General features: G+C 41.5%; 1 protein-coding gene and 1 long non-coding RNA gene across 10 annotated transcripts in view; one reads left to right on the forward strand and one right to left on the reverse strand.

The window, feature by feature from the left end:
* Window positions 1-17,774, reverse strand: part of FAT3 (FAT atypical cadherin 3) — a 717,656-nt gene that overhangs the window by 639,281 nt on the left and 60,601 nt on the right. The gene's annotated exons all lie outside the window — the stretch shown is intronic.
* The window catches only part of LOC309636711, a 183,228-nt gene that overhangs the window by 157,533 nt on the left and 7,921 nt on the right, over window positions 1-17,774 (forward strand). The window lies entirely within an intron of this gene.

Below are 17,774 nucleotides of genomic sequence, written 5' to 3' on the forward strand. Positions count from 1 at the left end.
TATTTTGCGACAAGGGAAACCAGTAGACATCAGCAAGGGAGACTGAGAAGGAATGGGCAGAATAGTAGGAGGAAAGCCAGTGTTTCCTTCCATGAAGAATGAGTCTCAAGGGAGAGGGAAGAAATGACAGATTGTATCCAATGCTGCTGATGGGTCAATTAAGAAGAGGGCTGAGTACTGACCACTGGATATAGTGACCACCGGGCCACTGATGACACTGACAAGAATTGTTTCAGTGGAGTGATGAGGAGGAAATGGAAAGGAAGTGAAAGAAACAAGAATAAGCAACTCTTTAAGGAGTTTTACTGAAAGGAGAGCAGAAAATGGGGCAGTGTCTGGAGAGAGATGTGAAATCAAATGAAGGATTTTTTTTAAGATGAAGGGAATTCCAACATATACGCATGCCATTAGAAAGTAACAGAAAGCAGAGGATGACACAGGAAAAAGAGACAGTGCGATAGGAATTTCCATTCAGAATCAAGGGACCCAGAAATGGGTCCCCAAACCTGAGCCTGGAACTAAAACACAGATAAGAAGCAAGGAAAACTGTCCCCACCTCGACAGGCACTGGAGTCGGACCTGGGGAATTAACCCTTCCAACACTGGAAGTTTCCAAACTGCCAGCCAACGTGTGTGACTAAAACCATCACAGAGGTCATTTAGAGAACACCTGCTCTTAGACGGGCCCCAGAAGGGTTATCTATATTGTTTTTACAGCCCTGCACCTCTCTGCCTCAAGGCCTGACCTAGCGCCCTGACTCCTGAGCCCTGCAAGGAGGGCCTGAAGCTCACAACAGATTATTTTCAGGCTCCAGCAGTTCTGAGGTGGAGTTGTCAGCACATTCACAAGGAATAGAAAGGGAAGCAGCGACATGGGAAACCCTGCTTTTCCTAGATCAGGTTTAACAACTACCCTTCACCAAAGAGCTAACCAAGTGTGGTCCCAGCAAACCAGGAGGATTTTAAAAATTGCAAATATTTGATTCATGAGGCTCATTCCCTAGCAACATTTTTTGAATACTCATAGGAACATGATGGAATTTTAGATGCTATAGGTTTGTTTTTGTTTCAACAAGGTCCTTACCTTCCTGCGACTCCAATTTGAGGGGTGGAGGAGGGGAGGCAAGCAAGATAGACAATCACTTGCAGATTTACAATATGGATAAACAGACAGATGAGAAGAATGAACATGTTAAAACACAGAAGGCATAAATTCATTCAGTTATTGATGTGCTGCCCTGTTCCAGGAAAGATTTGAAATAAGGAAATGCGTAAATAGCCAGCTTACAGAGCTAAAGGACAGGAGAGGCAAGAAGGAGACCCAGGTAGTATTTGGCTCTAAGGCTCCAAAGCTGTCCTTTTATGGCTCTGAGCCACAGTTTCCTCATCTCTAAAGCAGAGGATAGAACCAGAAGATGGCAGGGCCTCCTCTACCTCAATGCTTTTCAGACCTCACGATTCATCTTATTTCCCAAAAGGTATTTCTCAGCCCAGCAGTGACTTCCCTTTGACAAATGCACGCCTCCATACACACACCTAGATCAGAGGCAACTCAGTTGCTCTGCAACTTTTCTGCGCCTGCCAAATGGCTTCAAACTCAGGTCACTTTAACAAACGCCCTCGGTTCTGTGGCCATTCCAACGTGTTCAGTTCACAGCAGACCCATTCTGGAAGAGCTGCCCCCTGGCACAGGGGGCATTCTGGAGCAGACTGGCTCTTTCCAAGCCGGCACCACAATGTTGAAGAGGCTGGGAGGGCTCGGGGCAGTGATCACAAAAATCAGCAGCTTAGAAATCCAACTCCACAAAGCAACTCACAGAGAGCAGAGCTGGCTTCTTCAAGAAATAGTATGGCTGCTACTTGAAGACAAAAGGGGAAAAAAGATGGGGATCACTTAGAGGGGAGCACAGGTATTCGGAATGGTGAGGGGAGATCTTAACCAAGGAGGAAAAAATGTGAAATAGAACATTTGGAAGATTTGGGATTTGCTTATTATTTCTGCACAAAATTCTACTTCTTGACAGTGGCATTTCTGATTCAAATGGCAAGATGGGAAACCCAGGTCCAAAATCAGAGCTAAATATGGCTACAGTGCAAAATATTATACTGTACACCAGGTAGAAGAAGAACATTGGTAAAGGACTCATGGTGTTTCTGAATACCCATGGTGTTTCCTGCACATTTACTACCTTAGATATCACAGCAAGTTCTCACTTCAAACCACCTAAGTATGTAGATTTTTAAACACCACTTAAACGATCTTCTCCCAAAGAATTAAATTACCATGTATAGCCTATTCCTCTATTAAAAATTAATAAATTTACTAACTCCTAGGAAGGAGGCCTTCATTTGTTTTATAATGGAAAAAAGCTTTGATCTGCAATTCTCCAAGGCTGCGATTGTTTTTATTCTTCAGCTCTCCTCATTAAAAATAAATACCTCCATTCTCTAAGATACACCTGCAAAGCACTTAAAACACCCATTTGAACAACAGGAAACCGATTTTCGTTTCCCTGCACAAGAATCTACTGTTTCAAGTGCTCCTGCAGTGAGAAAAGCACTTTTCTTCAGTACCCAGGCACCAATCTGGGTGGTGAAGGACCAAAATTGAAGGTTTGACACTCATCAGTATTTACAGAGCAAGCTCAAAGGGCAACTTCTTAAAGCTGAAGATCTGAGCTATAATCAGAATTCTTCACATATTGTCTTTTGCTCAAGAGGGAGTAATGAGCCAACGTGAAGTCACAGATTGAGTCATTGAATACTTCAGGCTACACCCCTAACGCAGTCCAAACCACCAGGAGCAGCTTTTCTTAAACAGATGCCACAAGCCTTAATAGGAAAAGGCAAATGAGCTCTTAGTGTATAACCTAAAAAATGGTTGGCACCAGCTAGAGTTTTTTCTCCCATGCTATCACTATAGTAAAATGCTCATAATCAGGCCCCTAAGTGTTTAATGTATTATTAAGATGAGGGAATTGTGAGGCTTTTCTAAACAAACTAGTTATCAGAGAGTATTGCCACTTCACATATGATCATTCAGGAGAACAGCTACACCAAAACCATGTTCTATATTTAAATAACAGGAGCCATTCCACTCCAGTAACTATTTGTTGATTACATAAAGAACAAACAGAGTAAGTTCCCTCCCATGTATATAAGGGAAGGTTTCTCAAAGCTATTTCCAGAATCTGGGCATTCGCATCCTTTACTCACCGCTAGATTATCCAGGCTTCTGGGACATGAAATTTAGAATAATCAAAAACCCTGGACTGATCCTGTCACTGGCAGTGATTACCTGCTTAGAAGTCAATAAAATAGACTTGACCCCTGAATTTTTCCAATCCACAGACACCGCATACTGAATGCCTGCAACAAATCAGCTGCTGGAATGACAAAGCATCACCAGCAATGTGTATTCCCGTTGCCAAAACTGGGGAGAGTTTCCCATTAGGAGGCATCTCTGATCTAAAGCCTCGAGCCAACAGTGAAGGGAGGCAGTCGGTCTCCAGGGAGAGGAGGGGAGTCACGCTGCTGGCTAGGAGCAGGTTTTGCCAACACTCTTATCTTGGGGAAGAGCATTAGCAGTGGTACCCAAGAGTGCACCCACTGCCTGCCATCCTGCCCACGGACCCCACCATCATCCACCGCAGAGGGGCAGGGGAGCAAGGTGGAACATTCTAGAAAACAAAACACAGACTCCCCCAATATGCTGCCATTTCCACCCTCTGCTGCCTCAATTCAACACACATACACAAACACATAAGTGACTAAAGAGAATTTTGCTTAATTTTGGCACTGAACCAAAAATATACGAATGCCTCCTCTGAGGAGACAAAACACTGACCTACACAACAGAACCAGAGAGAAGATTCTTCTGCCAAGATACTGGTTTTCCCTAAGTATAAAGGAAATAATTCCAAATTTGGCTAAGATACATGATTTCATGAAAACAGAGGAGACCTAACTGCCTGTCCCCAGATATCACACGGATGATCAAATAGGCACTTGAGTAGACTACTCAAATGAGCTACAAGAAAGGGATGACCCTCTGAGTAAAACACGTTCAGCGCTTCACAAGCTGTACTATTACTTCTGCCCAGTATCCTAACTCTTTCCCATTCCTGCACACAGTCAATTTACTCCCATTCTAGAAAGCCTAACCATTTGGCAAAACAATGGTAATAATAAAAATACCATGTTAATAGGTAACAGCTTGTTCCTAGCAAAAACTGGATGTGCATACCAGTGTGTATCTAATTGGAAAAACAAACAGACTGGGTAGGTTTTCAGAAAACCCAGTTGCATGTGTAGCTCTGCACATGCAACTCATAAGCAGAGCCTGCAGAGCTATATTAAATACTCTGCTCTCTCTCACTCTTCCCCTATGAAAAAGGGGAGACATCAGTCTCTGACTTCACCATGCAGCCTCAACCTTCCTGAACCACCTCCGCACTCACGTCCTAGGGATAACCACTGATTTGATGACAGTTCGCTGCCTTCCTCTTTTTGCTCCCTCCCATCCCCGTGGCATAAGGAAACCAGGAGGATCATACCTGTAGTATCATTTTCCTAGGGGTAAATTCTATCACCAATAAGCTAAGAGCACCTAACTCCCACCGAGATGGAAACTTCTGCTTCTGATGTCCCCGAGGTGAGTAATACTATCTTTGGCTATACTTCAGCAATTCGATTCCACTCAGATGATATTTACAGAGGATCTTCCATGTGCCAGCACTGCGCTCAGTCTGGGGAAACAAAGCAGCCTCAGCCAGTTGCAGCCATCTGTGGAGACGACTGACCTGCAGGCATCCCTAGGACAATACAGTAAGTCCGCTACATATGAACGAGTTCTGTTCCAAGAGCGCGTTCTTAAGTCCAGTTTGTTGGTAAACCCAACAAAGTTAGCCTAGGTACCCAACTAACACAATCGGCATAAGTTTATAATACTTTTCACACAAATAATACATTAAAAACAAATGCACACAAAAAATAAAGAAAACATTTTTAATCTTACAGTACAGTACCTTGAAAAGTACAGTAGTGCCGTACGACAGCTGGCATACAGGGGCTGGCATCGAGTGAACAGGCAAGAAGAGTTACTGACTGGAGGAGGGAGAGGAGGTGGGAGATGGTAGAGTTGAAGGACCGTCGGCAATAGGAGACAGAGGGCAAGCTGCAATTTCACTCACGCCTGACGTTGATGGCACAGGTTCTGGTTCCTTGCTGGATTCAATTCTATCTACCCTCTTGAAAAAACGATCCAGTGATGTCTGGGTAGTAGCTCTTTTTTTCTCGTCATAGGTGACACAGTAGCACTGGATTGCATTCTGAGCAGCTGCTGGAACCTTCGTGTACCATTCTACATTCGGGTCCTGTGCCTCAAAAACTAACAGTGCCTCCTCAGATAAAGAAAATCCCCTTGCTATTTCCTGCGTCGTGAATCTCTTCGGTTCTTCAGTTACTTCTTCTTCCTCTTGTCTCTCTTCGTCCTTTCTCTGGGCCTCCAATTCCATCAGGTCTTCATTAGTAAGCTCCTCACGTTGCACAGCAAGGAGTTCAGTGAAGTCGTCCTCTTGCAGATCTAGCTCCAGCTTCGCGCTGAGGGTCACTAAGTTGCTGAAGACCTCTTCGGACTCCTCATCCACCTTCTCAAATCCACGAAAATCTTGAACAAACTGCGGGCAAAGATTCTTCCAAACCCTGTTCATGGTGACGGCCGTAACCTCACGCCAAGCAAAGTCAATGTTTTTCATGGCCTTGTAGATGTTATAGTTCTTCCAAAATTGTCACAAGGTTGTTCCTGATTCATCACTCGCCTTTACTGCCTGACAAAAAGTGTGACATAAATAATATTTCTTTAAAGTCGCTATAACTCCCTGGTTCATAGGTTGGATGAGCGACGTAGGATTTGGTGGCAGATGCACTACTTTGATGTTAGGATGAAAGTCGTCCATGAATGGGGGGTGGTCCAGAGCACTGTCAAGCAGCAAAAAAATGTTGAATGGGATGTCCTTCGCCAAGCAATATTTCTCTACTTCTGGGATAAAGTGGTGGAAAAACTAGTCCTAGAGAATTGCCTGTGTAACCCAGGCTTTGGCATCACTCTTCCACACAACAGGAAGAGAGCACTTGGCTATGTTTTTAAGGGCTCTTGGGTTCTCTGAATGACAAACTAAGAGAGGCTTCAGCTTCATCTCACTGGAAGCATTGCCACCAAACAACAGAGTTAGCCTACCCTTTGCTGCTTTATAGCCTGGCATCAACTTTTCCTCCTTACTGATGCAATTTCAGTCTGGCATCCTCTTCCAGTACCGTCCTGTCTCATCCACATTAAAAACCTGCTCAGGTAAATACGCACCTTTATCAATAATTTCTTGAAGCATTTCAGGAAATTCCTGGGCAGCTACCATATCTGCACTCTCTGCCTCGCCACTTACTTTTACAATGTTAACGTTGGCTCTAGCCTTGAACCGATGAAAGCAGCCATGGCTGGCATTACAAGACGCACCCTCTGATTCCTTGCAGTGTTCTTCTTCAAGTCTTCATAAAGGCGTTTAGCTTTCTCTTGAATCAGCGTTAAGCTGAGTGGGACTCAACCCTGATGCTGGTCTTGCATCCACACACTGAGAAGTTTCTCCATCTCCTCCATCACTTTTCCACACTTCTTCAATATTATTGTCGACGTCATGGCACAGCAGACTTCACGTTCCATGATCTTGTTCTTGTTCTTTAGAATCGTGCCGATAGTTGAACGATTCATGTTATAAGAATGAGCAACGTCTACCATCTTTTCTCCTCCCTCCACTCTGAGCTATTTTCATTTTTGTTTCCATCGTTATCACTTGACGCTTCTTAGCAGTACCAGCTACATCACTGCTGCTTTTACGCTTGCTTCCGGACATCCTGGCCTTGAAATAAAGATAGTGTACGACACTACTCTATACAGTACTGTAAAGTACACAAAAGCACAACCACTTGTAGAGGATGCACGCATGTGACAATGTACGCCAGACACATGAACTAACTTACATGATTGGACATGCGAACGCATGTTCGTATCTTTGAAAGTTCACAACTTGAAGGTTCGTATGTAGGGGACTTACCGTATTTGAGGTACTATGTTGGCAGCACGTGCAAAGAGCTAAGGGGCAGAGCAACAAAGTCCTCTGAGCACTCAGCCTCTGCAAAGTTCATCTAAAAAAATCCAGCACAGGTGTTTTGAAACACAGCGTGGCCCAAGACTGACAAATGAAAACAACACTCAAGTACCCTAGGGTGGGATGGGCCCATTCCAAGGGCCCTGGCTTCTTTCCCATCCTAGTCCTACTCAGTCCTGAGCTCCTTGAAGGACTGTCCAGGCTTTGATACTCATAACATGATATTCCCATTCTGAGCCCTCACCTTTCTTTACCTTAAGACCTAAGCGGTGGAGTCTTTAGAACTGGTGCAAAGGCCAGTGAGCTGCAACATTATTGGCCATTTGTTGCCTCCTCTGCAAAACCCATATTGGACCCAAAAGGACCAAAGCTCCTTTTCCAACATGATTTCCATTTTCTTACCTTGGTGAACCCCACACTCCATCCAAAAGGAATCACTCCTGGAATCACAGAAGCTTTAATTCTTTTCCATTTCCATATCTTTAATATGCTGCTTCCACTGCTGTAATGCCTTCTCTCCTTTTTATTCATGTCCATCCTTCAAAGCCAGCTCAGATGCCAACTCCTCTACCATCTTCCCAATGGAATTGTACTTCATTTTGCACCTAACTTTCTTAGGTGTTTATATACTCACCACACATGTATTAAAAACCTATCCTGGGGCTTCCCTGGTGGCACAGTGGTTGAGAATCTGCCTGCCAATGCAGGGGACACGGGTTCGAGCCCTGGTCTGGGAAGATCCCACATGCCGCGGAGCAACTGGGCCCGTGAGCCACAACTACTGAGCCTGCGCGTCTGGAGCCTGTGCTCCGCAACAAGAGAGGCCGCGATAGTGAGAGGCCCGCGCACCGCGATGAGGAGTGGCCCCCGCTTGCCGCAGCTAGAGAAAGCCCTCCCACAGAAACGAAGACCCAACACAGCCATAAATAAATAAATAATAAAAAAAAAAACAAAAAACCTATCCTGTGCTATGCCTGGTACTAGAGAGGTAGAAGTGAATGAACAGAATTTCTGCAAGCCCTCACAAAACTCACAGAGACCTGGACATACAGAAATGCAATACAATAGGATATAAGACTTAATAAAGTCCCAAGAAAACTTTTGTGTCCCAAGACACAAAAGGAAGAATATCATCTGCTTCAGTGGGTCAGCAAAGGCTTTAAGGGAGAGTTCTTATCACCCTTTTTATTTATTTATTTTTATTATTTTTTTTTTAATTTATTTTTATTTATTTATTTTTGGCTGTGTTGGGTCTTCGTTTCTGTGCGAGGGCTTTCTCTAGTTGCGGCAAGCGGGGGCGACTCTTCATCGCGGTGCGCGGGCCTCTCACTATCGTGGCCTCTCTCGTTGCGGAGCACAGGCTCCAGACGCGCAGGCTCAGTAGTTGTGGCTCACAGGCCTAGTTGCTCTGCGGCATGTGGGATCTTCCCAGACCAGGGCTCGAACCCGTGTCCCCTGCATTGGCAGGCAGATTCTCAACCACTGTGCCACCAGGGAAGCCCTATCACCCTTTTTAGGTGTTAAGTTAATTTAGGGCAAGGTCAGCACCTGGTTCGTTCTCTCAAAGTGCACTAGCCCAATAAACAGTCTGTAAAATAAAGGAGTAAATGCACAGATGAATGAATGACATAGCCAATGCACCCTGTGGTTCTCACTTTGTGCAAGGCCACTTTAACGAAGACTTCCAGAAAGCACCAGGATTCCAATTGCTGGTACTGAGAAGTACATCACTAGCTCTTCCTGAATTGAAGGTGAGACCAGAAGCTTATTCAAGTGAACAGGCCATCATTAAGTGTAAAAGTTGCAAAAGAAACTGGATTCGACTCTTCAGGGCATTCACTGAACTGCTAGCTAAAAAGTCTCGGCAACCCAAACTAGGAAACTAATGAGTAGAGAATCTAGGAGGTGTTACGGAGCCAGTATCTTGATAGAACCAGGCTTCTCTGACTGTCACAGTATCTAAGATGCTTCAGAAAATGATCTAAGGTTTAATTCTTGAGGTGGCGGTTTGGTGTCAAAAATTTTGTCTGATAAACATTATAATACTCCAACCGACACACCAAGTAAAAAATCCTAACGCCTCTCAACTCAGGAGCAAAGCTTGTCACAGATAAGTAAGTCTCAGATTTGATTTGACTTTAATGGGAATAAAATGGTTAGTGGTATGATCTTTTCTGAGGAGGTAACACCAAGATGAGAGGAAGATTTTCCAGAGACTAGGTCTGGGCTGTAGGCAGAGCACTGAACTAGGATTTGCACAGGAGTAGAATTCTGAAGGTTATGTTCCAGTACCAACCCCATAACTTAATTGTAACTATGGAGAAATCATTCAAACTCTATACCCTAGTTTTCTTGTCTATAAAACAAGGATGAGCATGCTTATTTCAGAGGCTTATTTTGTAAAAGTTAAATCAGATTGTAAATTTCAGGTAAAAGCAATGGAAACAAGATAGAGCTGATGATTACTAAAGTCCCATCCAGTGCTGAAATTACCTGCGTTCACAGCAAAGTTAATGTTCAACGAAAATTAATTTATACTTCCTAAACAGCCTCTTTAGAGGACGCCAAAGCGAATCGCTATTCTTGTTCTATAAATGAGGCAACAGAGTAAGAAGATGAGTTCTACTGTTTCCATCTTCCAAATTTCACTTTACACTGTAAACTCTCAAGCTCCATGGATAGAATACCTCCTGCCACCCAAATCCAGCCTCTTATCAACTCATATTAGGTGGATTTCTGTAGACTCCCAATTGATCTATCTTCTTTCTGTACCTCCCCCCTGACTCCAGGTTTTCCTGACTACAAACCACCTTTCCAAAGACTTTACAACATGGCCTTGCTCAACATCCGTGGGAACGTTCGTGTCTTTAAGTAAAATTCCAAAGTGCTTCCTCTGCCGTGCCCGCCCATCCCCTTCATTTAAACTAAGACAAATGAGCTCTTAATTGTCCTCAAAATTCATTTTGTCATCTCCCACCTTTGTTTTTCCCTCTGGCTACCCCCATAGTCTACTATTTTCTATACCACTCTCCAGATCTTACCCGTGTTTCAAAATTCAACTCATATTTTACTTCTTCCAAGAAGCCCTCATAGATACACACCTAGTGGAAATCGAGTCTTCTATTCCTCAAATTCCCCCTGAACACTGTCAGTATTTTTATCATTGCACTTATCAAAGTTCATGTTGTATCGTGTCTGTATATAGTATCTCTTAGGAGACTGGGAAATAATTCTGTGGACCAGAAGCTATCCTTTCTCATATTTATCTACAGTTCTTTTCATAGTGCTTTACAAATAGTAGGCATTTTGTAACTGCTTATTGAAGTGAATGGAACTGAATATATTTATCCTTCACTGTGTATTCCACGAATATGGACTGAACGCCTTCTATTATACATACCAGACACAGTCACAGGCTCTGGGGATATCGTTGTGAACAAAACTACTATTCACCTCTACCATCTATTGGAGGTTACAGAGAAATAAATGAGTAAACTATATATGTTTGGTGGTGACAATGACTCTACAGCAAAATAAAATAAAATAAGACCAAACAGGAGACATGTGAAGTTCCAGGGCAAAGAAAATTTTCAATTTTAGATTGACGGGTGTTAGGGAAGGCCCAAAGAAGAAGAATTCCTAAGGCAGAATTGGTGATACAAGGACACAATCATTTACAAAGCACAAATTGTGTACAAAAATATCAAAATATCATTAGGCACTCACTGTTAAGGACTGAAATCTAAACAAGATCGGCTTCAGGGACTTCCCTGGTGGCGCAGTGGTTAAGAATCTGCCTGCCAATGCAGGAGACACGGGTTCGAGCCCTGGTCTGGGAAGATCCCACATGCCGTGGAGCCACCAAGCCCGTGCACCACAACTACTGAGCCTGTGCTCTAGAGCCCGTGAGCCACAACTACTGAGCCCACGTGCCACAACTACTGAAGCCCACGTGCCTAAAGCCCGTGCTTCACAACAGAAGCCACCGCAATGAGAAGCCCGCGCACCACAATGAAGAGTAGACCCCACTCACCGTAACTAGAGAAAGCCCACAAGCAGCAACGAAGACCCAAAGCAGCCGAGAATAAATAAATAAATAAATAAATATATTAAGAAAAAAATTGTGGTAAAATATACATAACATAAAATGTATCACTTTAACAGTTTAAAAAAAAAAAAAAAGATAGGCTTCATACTCCTGAGGATTCTTCAAGTCTCCTAACAGAATAAGATGCAGACAGAAATAACTAATACAAGGCAGGAGACAAGAAGTCTTGATAAAGAGATTTCAAACCTCTGATAAGACTAAAGACATTAGGAAAAGCTTCAGGAAGCTGATGGTATTTGAAACAGACCTGAAAGAAGGGGCACAGTTGGTAGAGGTCAGATGGCGGGGATGGGGATTTGAATAGTAGGACCCTTGAATATGAGGACTCTAGGTTAAGTTCTAAGAAAAGGAGTATTCCAAACCTACAGTCGTTTCTCCCAGGTCTCAATGCTCTCCAGGTCTCCTGTTACCACACAGTGGACCAGTGAGTGATTAGAGCGGCTGCCTAACACCAGAAGAGGCGTCATTGCTAGTTTATGGATTCATGACCTTTGACTAAGCACTCATCATAGGGCAGTTACCGTGCTGGGGAAAAGTCATTTAAGACTCCTGCCTGCCCTGAAGAATATCACAGTCTAGGATTGGAGAGAGATGAATAAATCAGTGACTAGCATCCAGTACCACAGATGCACAACTGAAGTTGAGCACAGGGCCCGCAGAAATGTGGGAGAAAGGGATCCCGATGGGTAGGGGAGTTCCTGGAAGGCTTCCCAGGTAGATGGATCCTTGAACTCATTTGTATGTGTTTAATTAGAATTGTTTTCTTGATTATAAAATACACATACACTTGTGGAAACTTGGAAAACATAATAAATTAATATAAAGAAGGTTATATAATATAAATTTTACATATTATGTAAATATAAAGAAAAATTAAAATCACCTACAATTCTATCACCCAAAGCGTTTCTATCAATTTTATGATATCTCCTTCTGGTGATATTTTCCAATCTCTCTCTTCCCCTCCTCATTAAATAAAGGAACAGACACTAAAAGAAATAAATGAGAATAAATATACATGTGTTTGTGTTTCATACATTTAACATTATCTTATAGATGTTCTCTCATGTTATCAAAAATCTATGAAAATGTAAATCTAATGTAATGTAAATGCAATATTGCATAGTATTTACTAAATCATTTCCCTACTACTGGATATTTAAGTTGTTTCAAATACAGTACTTCTGCCGTTATAAACAGTAGCAATAAACATATTTGCACATAAAATTTATTTCATTAAAGTAAATTCTTAGAAGTGGAATTATTAGGTCAAAGAGAACATACGTATTTTAAATAGGCTTGAGTTTTGAAGAAGAAATAGAAGTGAAGTACAAGGAATAGTATGTATGACGGTATATGGGCATGAAACAGCGTGACAACGTTCAGGAACTTCAGGTAATTCGGTAAGGCTAGATCAAAGGGGTGTGTATGTTGGGATGAGGGAGTGGCTGAATGGAGCTGAAGAGATGGCCAAGAACCAACTCATAAAGACAAAGAGTCTTGGGAGCTGAGCTACTGGGATTTAACTCCATCACAGAGTTAGTTCTGAGAAACTCTGAAATATTTTAAGGAAAAGAGGACATGATCATATTCATGATTTAGAGGCCACTCTTGTGGCAATGACAGATGGGAGGTACATTGGAGGGGAAAAGACACCCTGGAGACCTACTTTAATCCGGGAGCAAACGAAGAATGGCCTGGAGCTAGGCAACAGTGATGCACAAAAAGGGGTACATACAAAGGATATTAAGCTGACTGAATCTACAAGATTTGGTGACTGATTTCAAAGACAGTTAAAGCACCCCTATCAAGAAGACCTGTAGGTTACCCTTCCCATTTAAGAGGGAGACGGTGGTATGGACTGATGAAGTTCTAGAGGGAATCTCCACATCCCTCCAGTCAAATTTCACTGTTCAGGTCCTTTCCAGAACCTTCGCTTTGTCAACATTTATTCAATGTTCCTTCTTATTCCTGACAGATGATATGTCCTCATTAACTTAGAGCTTTGCCTCCCAATTGACCTACCCTCGCCCTTTGTACCTACGGAGGAGATGAAGACATCAGCAGTAGTCAGTGAAGGGGAGGTTGAGCCATAGGTTGGGGTGGGTCACACCAAGAATTGGAGACAGGTGGGACCCAATGGGTATTTAGACAAATCTGCATACCCTAAGGTCGTCTTATACACGGTATAAAAGGCTCAAAAAGTCTTACATAAAATGTACAACAGTGTGATTGTAAATGATATCACTTTTCTTTGGACCCATCTTTACACTGCTTAGCCTAGAATTCCATCCACTTGGGAGGGGCACTTCCTAATTCAGAGCTATTGTTTCCCTTCCCTCTTCTCTTGATATTCCTGTGGTCCTCAAAATCCAGTAGTGCCCACCACAGAGGACAGGAAGCCACCCACGATGTAAACAGGCAAGAGTAAACAGGGCACACAATCAACAAACACTGTGTTTTCATCCTCGAGATAGACTGTCTCCTGGGATGGGCTGGTCTCCAGAAAAACGTCCCTTATTCTATCACCATATCTTTTCTAATTGGCACTCATGGCAAGGGGAACTAACATGAATCACTGCATGTTGCAGATTAACTTTGTGCAAATAGGATTCAAGACTAAAGAGTTGAATCACAACTTGTTTTTGTTCATCCATTTATTTTGACAGTTGCTTATAATTTGTTTATATAGGAGTAGTATATATACATAAAATTTTATGAAGTATATGAAGTATGTGTGTATATGTATGTACTTCATAAAGAATACATACATAAAATATTTATATATAAAATTGTTCACCCACCTCAGCTTCCAGTTTCCATTAGTATATATTATCTAAAATTATTTCTAGATTTAATAACCCTTAAAATTGTGACCCTTAAAATTATATGTGGAAAATCCAAAGAGGCCCAGCAAATTCTAAATGTGTAGAACATCCAAATATATGCCTACCTATAAGAAGAAATATCATAATAAAGAAAAAAAATGAAGGAATGTTTACTCCCATAGTCCAAACTTCATAAATGTCCCAACAATTTACTACAAGGGAGCAAACCCCAATGAAATATCCCTAACAAAGCTGCTTTCCAACCCAATAGTTGGTCAGTTAATCAAAACAGGTGATTAAAGTAGGAAATCATGCCTTAAACATGTAATTTTAACATAAAATACATAGATATGAGTTCATTCACCCATCATTTGAGACGGCCAAGTCCTCTCTCAGCTCTATCCTATGTGAACGGCACACACAGGTTTGCCTATGATTTCTAGTTAGGCATTCTTTAAAGTAAAGTAATAACTTAGGGCTACTTCCATAGCAACCTTCTAGAGCTTACAATTTTTCCATTCTTATACAATTACCTCACTTGCCTTATTTGACAGAAACTTTTTGGCAACTAGCTTTTTCCCAGCATTTAATGTGGTTTCCCAGAAGCAACTATCTTTAAACAGATGCGTTTCAGTAATATTTAATTGAAACATATAAGTACAAGTGGTATCAGCAAGTTTGAGCACAACTAAAGTGTATTCTTGTAAGCACCTAACAACTGTTGGGGACAGAAGCATATGGGCACTTTAACGAGTAAGCTACCAGCTGCCAGTGATCAGTGAGTCACGGGCATCAATGAGACTGTTTTATCAGAGTGGGAAGGGAGTGTCTGTGAACCCAGAAAGGAACTCAGTAAACCAGTTAGTTAGGAAAGTTTCTACCAGAAATGGAAACGATTTTAAAACAAATATGGCTGTCCTATGCTACTACATCAATTAGCGATTGCCACAATAATGCTACATAACAAACTACCCCAAATTTAATGGCATAAAATCGATCATAAGCATTTTATTCTTATGGGTCCCCAAGTCAGCTGGGATCTAGGCTGGTCAGCATCTCTGCTTCAAGTTGTGGGTCAGCTGAGCTTGATTCCTCACTGTGGAGGAGGCTGGGTCTGCTTGACACACATGCATTCAGGTACCCAGGCTACCTGGGGGAAGTTCTTCTCACAGCAATGGCAAAGCACAAGACACCTTTCAAACCTCTTTTTGTGTCATGAGTGCTAATATTCCACTGGCCAAAGGGAGCCACCTGGCCACACCAGTCATCAAAGGACAGGTAGTAGACTCCATCAACCTTGAGGGCAAATCAAGTCACATGGCCAAGTGCAAGATCCCAGAGTGAGAAAATATATTTCTCCCATGGAGACAGGGAAAGCAGTGAACATTTTCAACAATAATCTAATCTACCATACAGACCAAAGTAAAAGGCTTCCCTGTGGTCTTGTATAGGTCAAAATTCTGGTTAAAATCGATTGTCAAAGTCACTTTTAGCTCTATCATTTTATGATGTTACAATTTTGTGACTACTTTGATAAAAATGTATTGCTGGACTGATTGATAATGTTAATAGAAATAAAAAGAATTAGTGTTTTAGGCATTGTTGTGTTAAATAGTTTGAGCTAAAGAAAACAGTTTTATTCAGGTCTAGTTACCCACGCAGATTCAAGCACAGAGAACTGCAATTTAGCAGAAAAAATGTTCCATCATATGACAGCTAAGCAGCCTCCTTTTCACATTCAAAACTTGATGTAGTAAGTTATCAGTTTCTTTTAAAAACTATTATTACTCTATATGTATCACATACATATGATATCATAAGCATATGAGAAACTATGTACTCTTAAATTTGACTGAAATTTTAATGGTGAAAATATTCTAAAAATGAGACACTTAACTCCTTCATTTTATAGGTTAGGAAAGTTGCTGGAAAACTGGAATTATTGAAAATAAAAGGTTGTGATTAATAAGCATAAATGTACACAAGTCTCCAATTTGGGAATCATTATCATCAAAATGAACATTTAAAAGGTGTTCCTTATTTTCCACAGTGCATGTGCTCCTGAAAAGTAACCATTCAGTTGGTAGTTAAGTGTTAAATTAGTAGCAGAAACAAGCGCTGTCTTCCAAATGAGGAAGAGCAGTGATTTGTGTACATGATGAAGGTAAGAATCAAGATGAACTTTACAGGATAGATTAAGTATTGACAAAAGGAAGGAGACCTAGGAAATACAGTCCAGAAAACCTGGGGGAAGGGAGTCATAACTGATGTCATGGAAATAAGAAGAAGCATGGTATGTTTGCCAATCAATGGAACCAAAGATGAACAGAGGGGTCTCTCGGCATTTAGAGAAAAATAAGGTAGAATACAGAGACTGAGACCAATTATGGCAGCTTTTGAAACCCAGACACAGGCGTTTGGATTTAATATGGTGAGGGAGTTAATGCTGAAAGTGTCTGAAAGTGGGAAGTCACTCTGGCAACATGGATGGACAGCTAGGGAGAAAGTAAAAAGGCAGAGAAGTCTTGCAGATGTCTATAGCCCTAATTCAGTACGAGATAAGGAAATGAGGGTCTGGCCCAGGATTATAGCACCCTTCAGGGAGAGATGGAGAGGATGGAGAAGGCTCCTGCTTTCAGTGTGGTGCCTGGAAAGACTGAAGAATCAAGGGCTTAGAATCCATGGTTCATCTTGCTGCAGAAGTCCCCTGTTATTGTTGCTATGTTGATTCATATTGCATTAAATATCTGACATACACAATTAAAATGTGGAAGTGACCAACGTGTATGTGCGCAAATGGGTCCTTATATGAAAAATGTTTGCTAGTAATCCTCATTTAAAAGTCACCGTTCTTTCTTTCACAACTCTGAGAAGCTCTTTATATTAACATTCATAAAAGCAAACAGCACAGCAAAATAAACATATAGGAAAGGCTAGACAAATATGGGCGCCCACAGAGTCATAGGAAAGGTCAAGAATTCAGTGTTTTATTTTCCTCTGAGTTTAAAAAACTGGGTAAAATGAGACTATCAAGATGATAGTAAGGCCAATATACTATACTTCTGACCTTAAACTGATAAAGAAAGTGCAGAAATATAATGAAATAACATAAAGCTTTTCACTAAGTGTAAAATACTTTTAAAGATTTAAAAGTGTATGTACACCCTTGGCCAAAAAATCTTCTAGAAGAAGAAGTCCTATAGAGTTTAATTATTTAAAAATGCTTTATAACTGACATCACATTCACAGAAGATGAGATTTGAAAATAAACCAGAAGTGATCAAACAAATTAATGCATCTAAAGTGCTCAAATTCTGGGACTCTAAATTTAAACCCAACATTTACAAGTTATTTAATTGCAATTAATTGCAATACTATTTAATTTTTTAGAAAACCCTCTTTTTATCAATAATTCTAAATCAAACATTAGTGACCCTCTAAGTAATCAGAAATGTTTAATTGAAGACCAAATCAAGAAAACTTGCGGTATTATTACAGTAACAAAAAGAATACCTACTTTGTGAAATAATAGGAAAAAATACCTATCTAGGGACTTCCCTGGTGGCGCAATGGTTAAGAATCCACCTGCCAATGCAAGGGATACGGGTTCGAGCCCTGGTCTGGGAAGATCCCACATGCCGCGGAGCAACTAAGCCCGTGCGCCACAACTACTGAAGC

Source organism: Balaenoptera physalus (genome assembly GCF_965194825.1).
Source record: "Balaenoptera physalus genome assembly, chromosome: 10".
Classification (NCBI taxonomy): domain Eukaryota; kingdom Metazoa; phylum Chordata; class Mammalia; order Artiodactyla; family Balaenopteridae; genus Balaenoptera; species Balaenoptera physalus.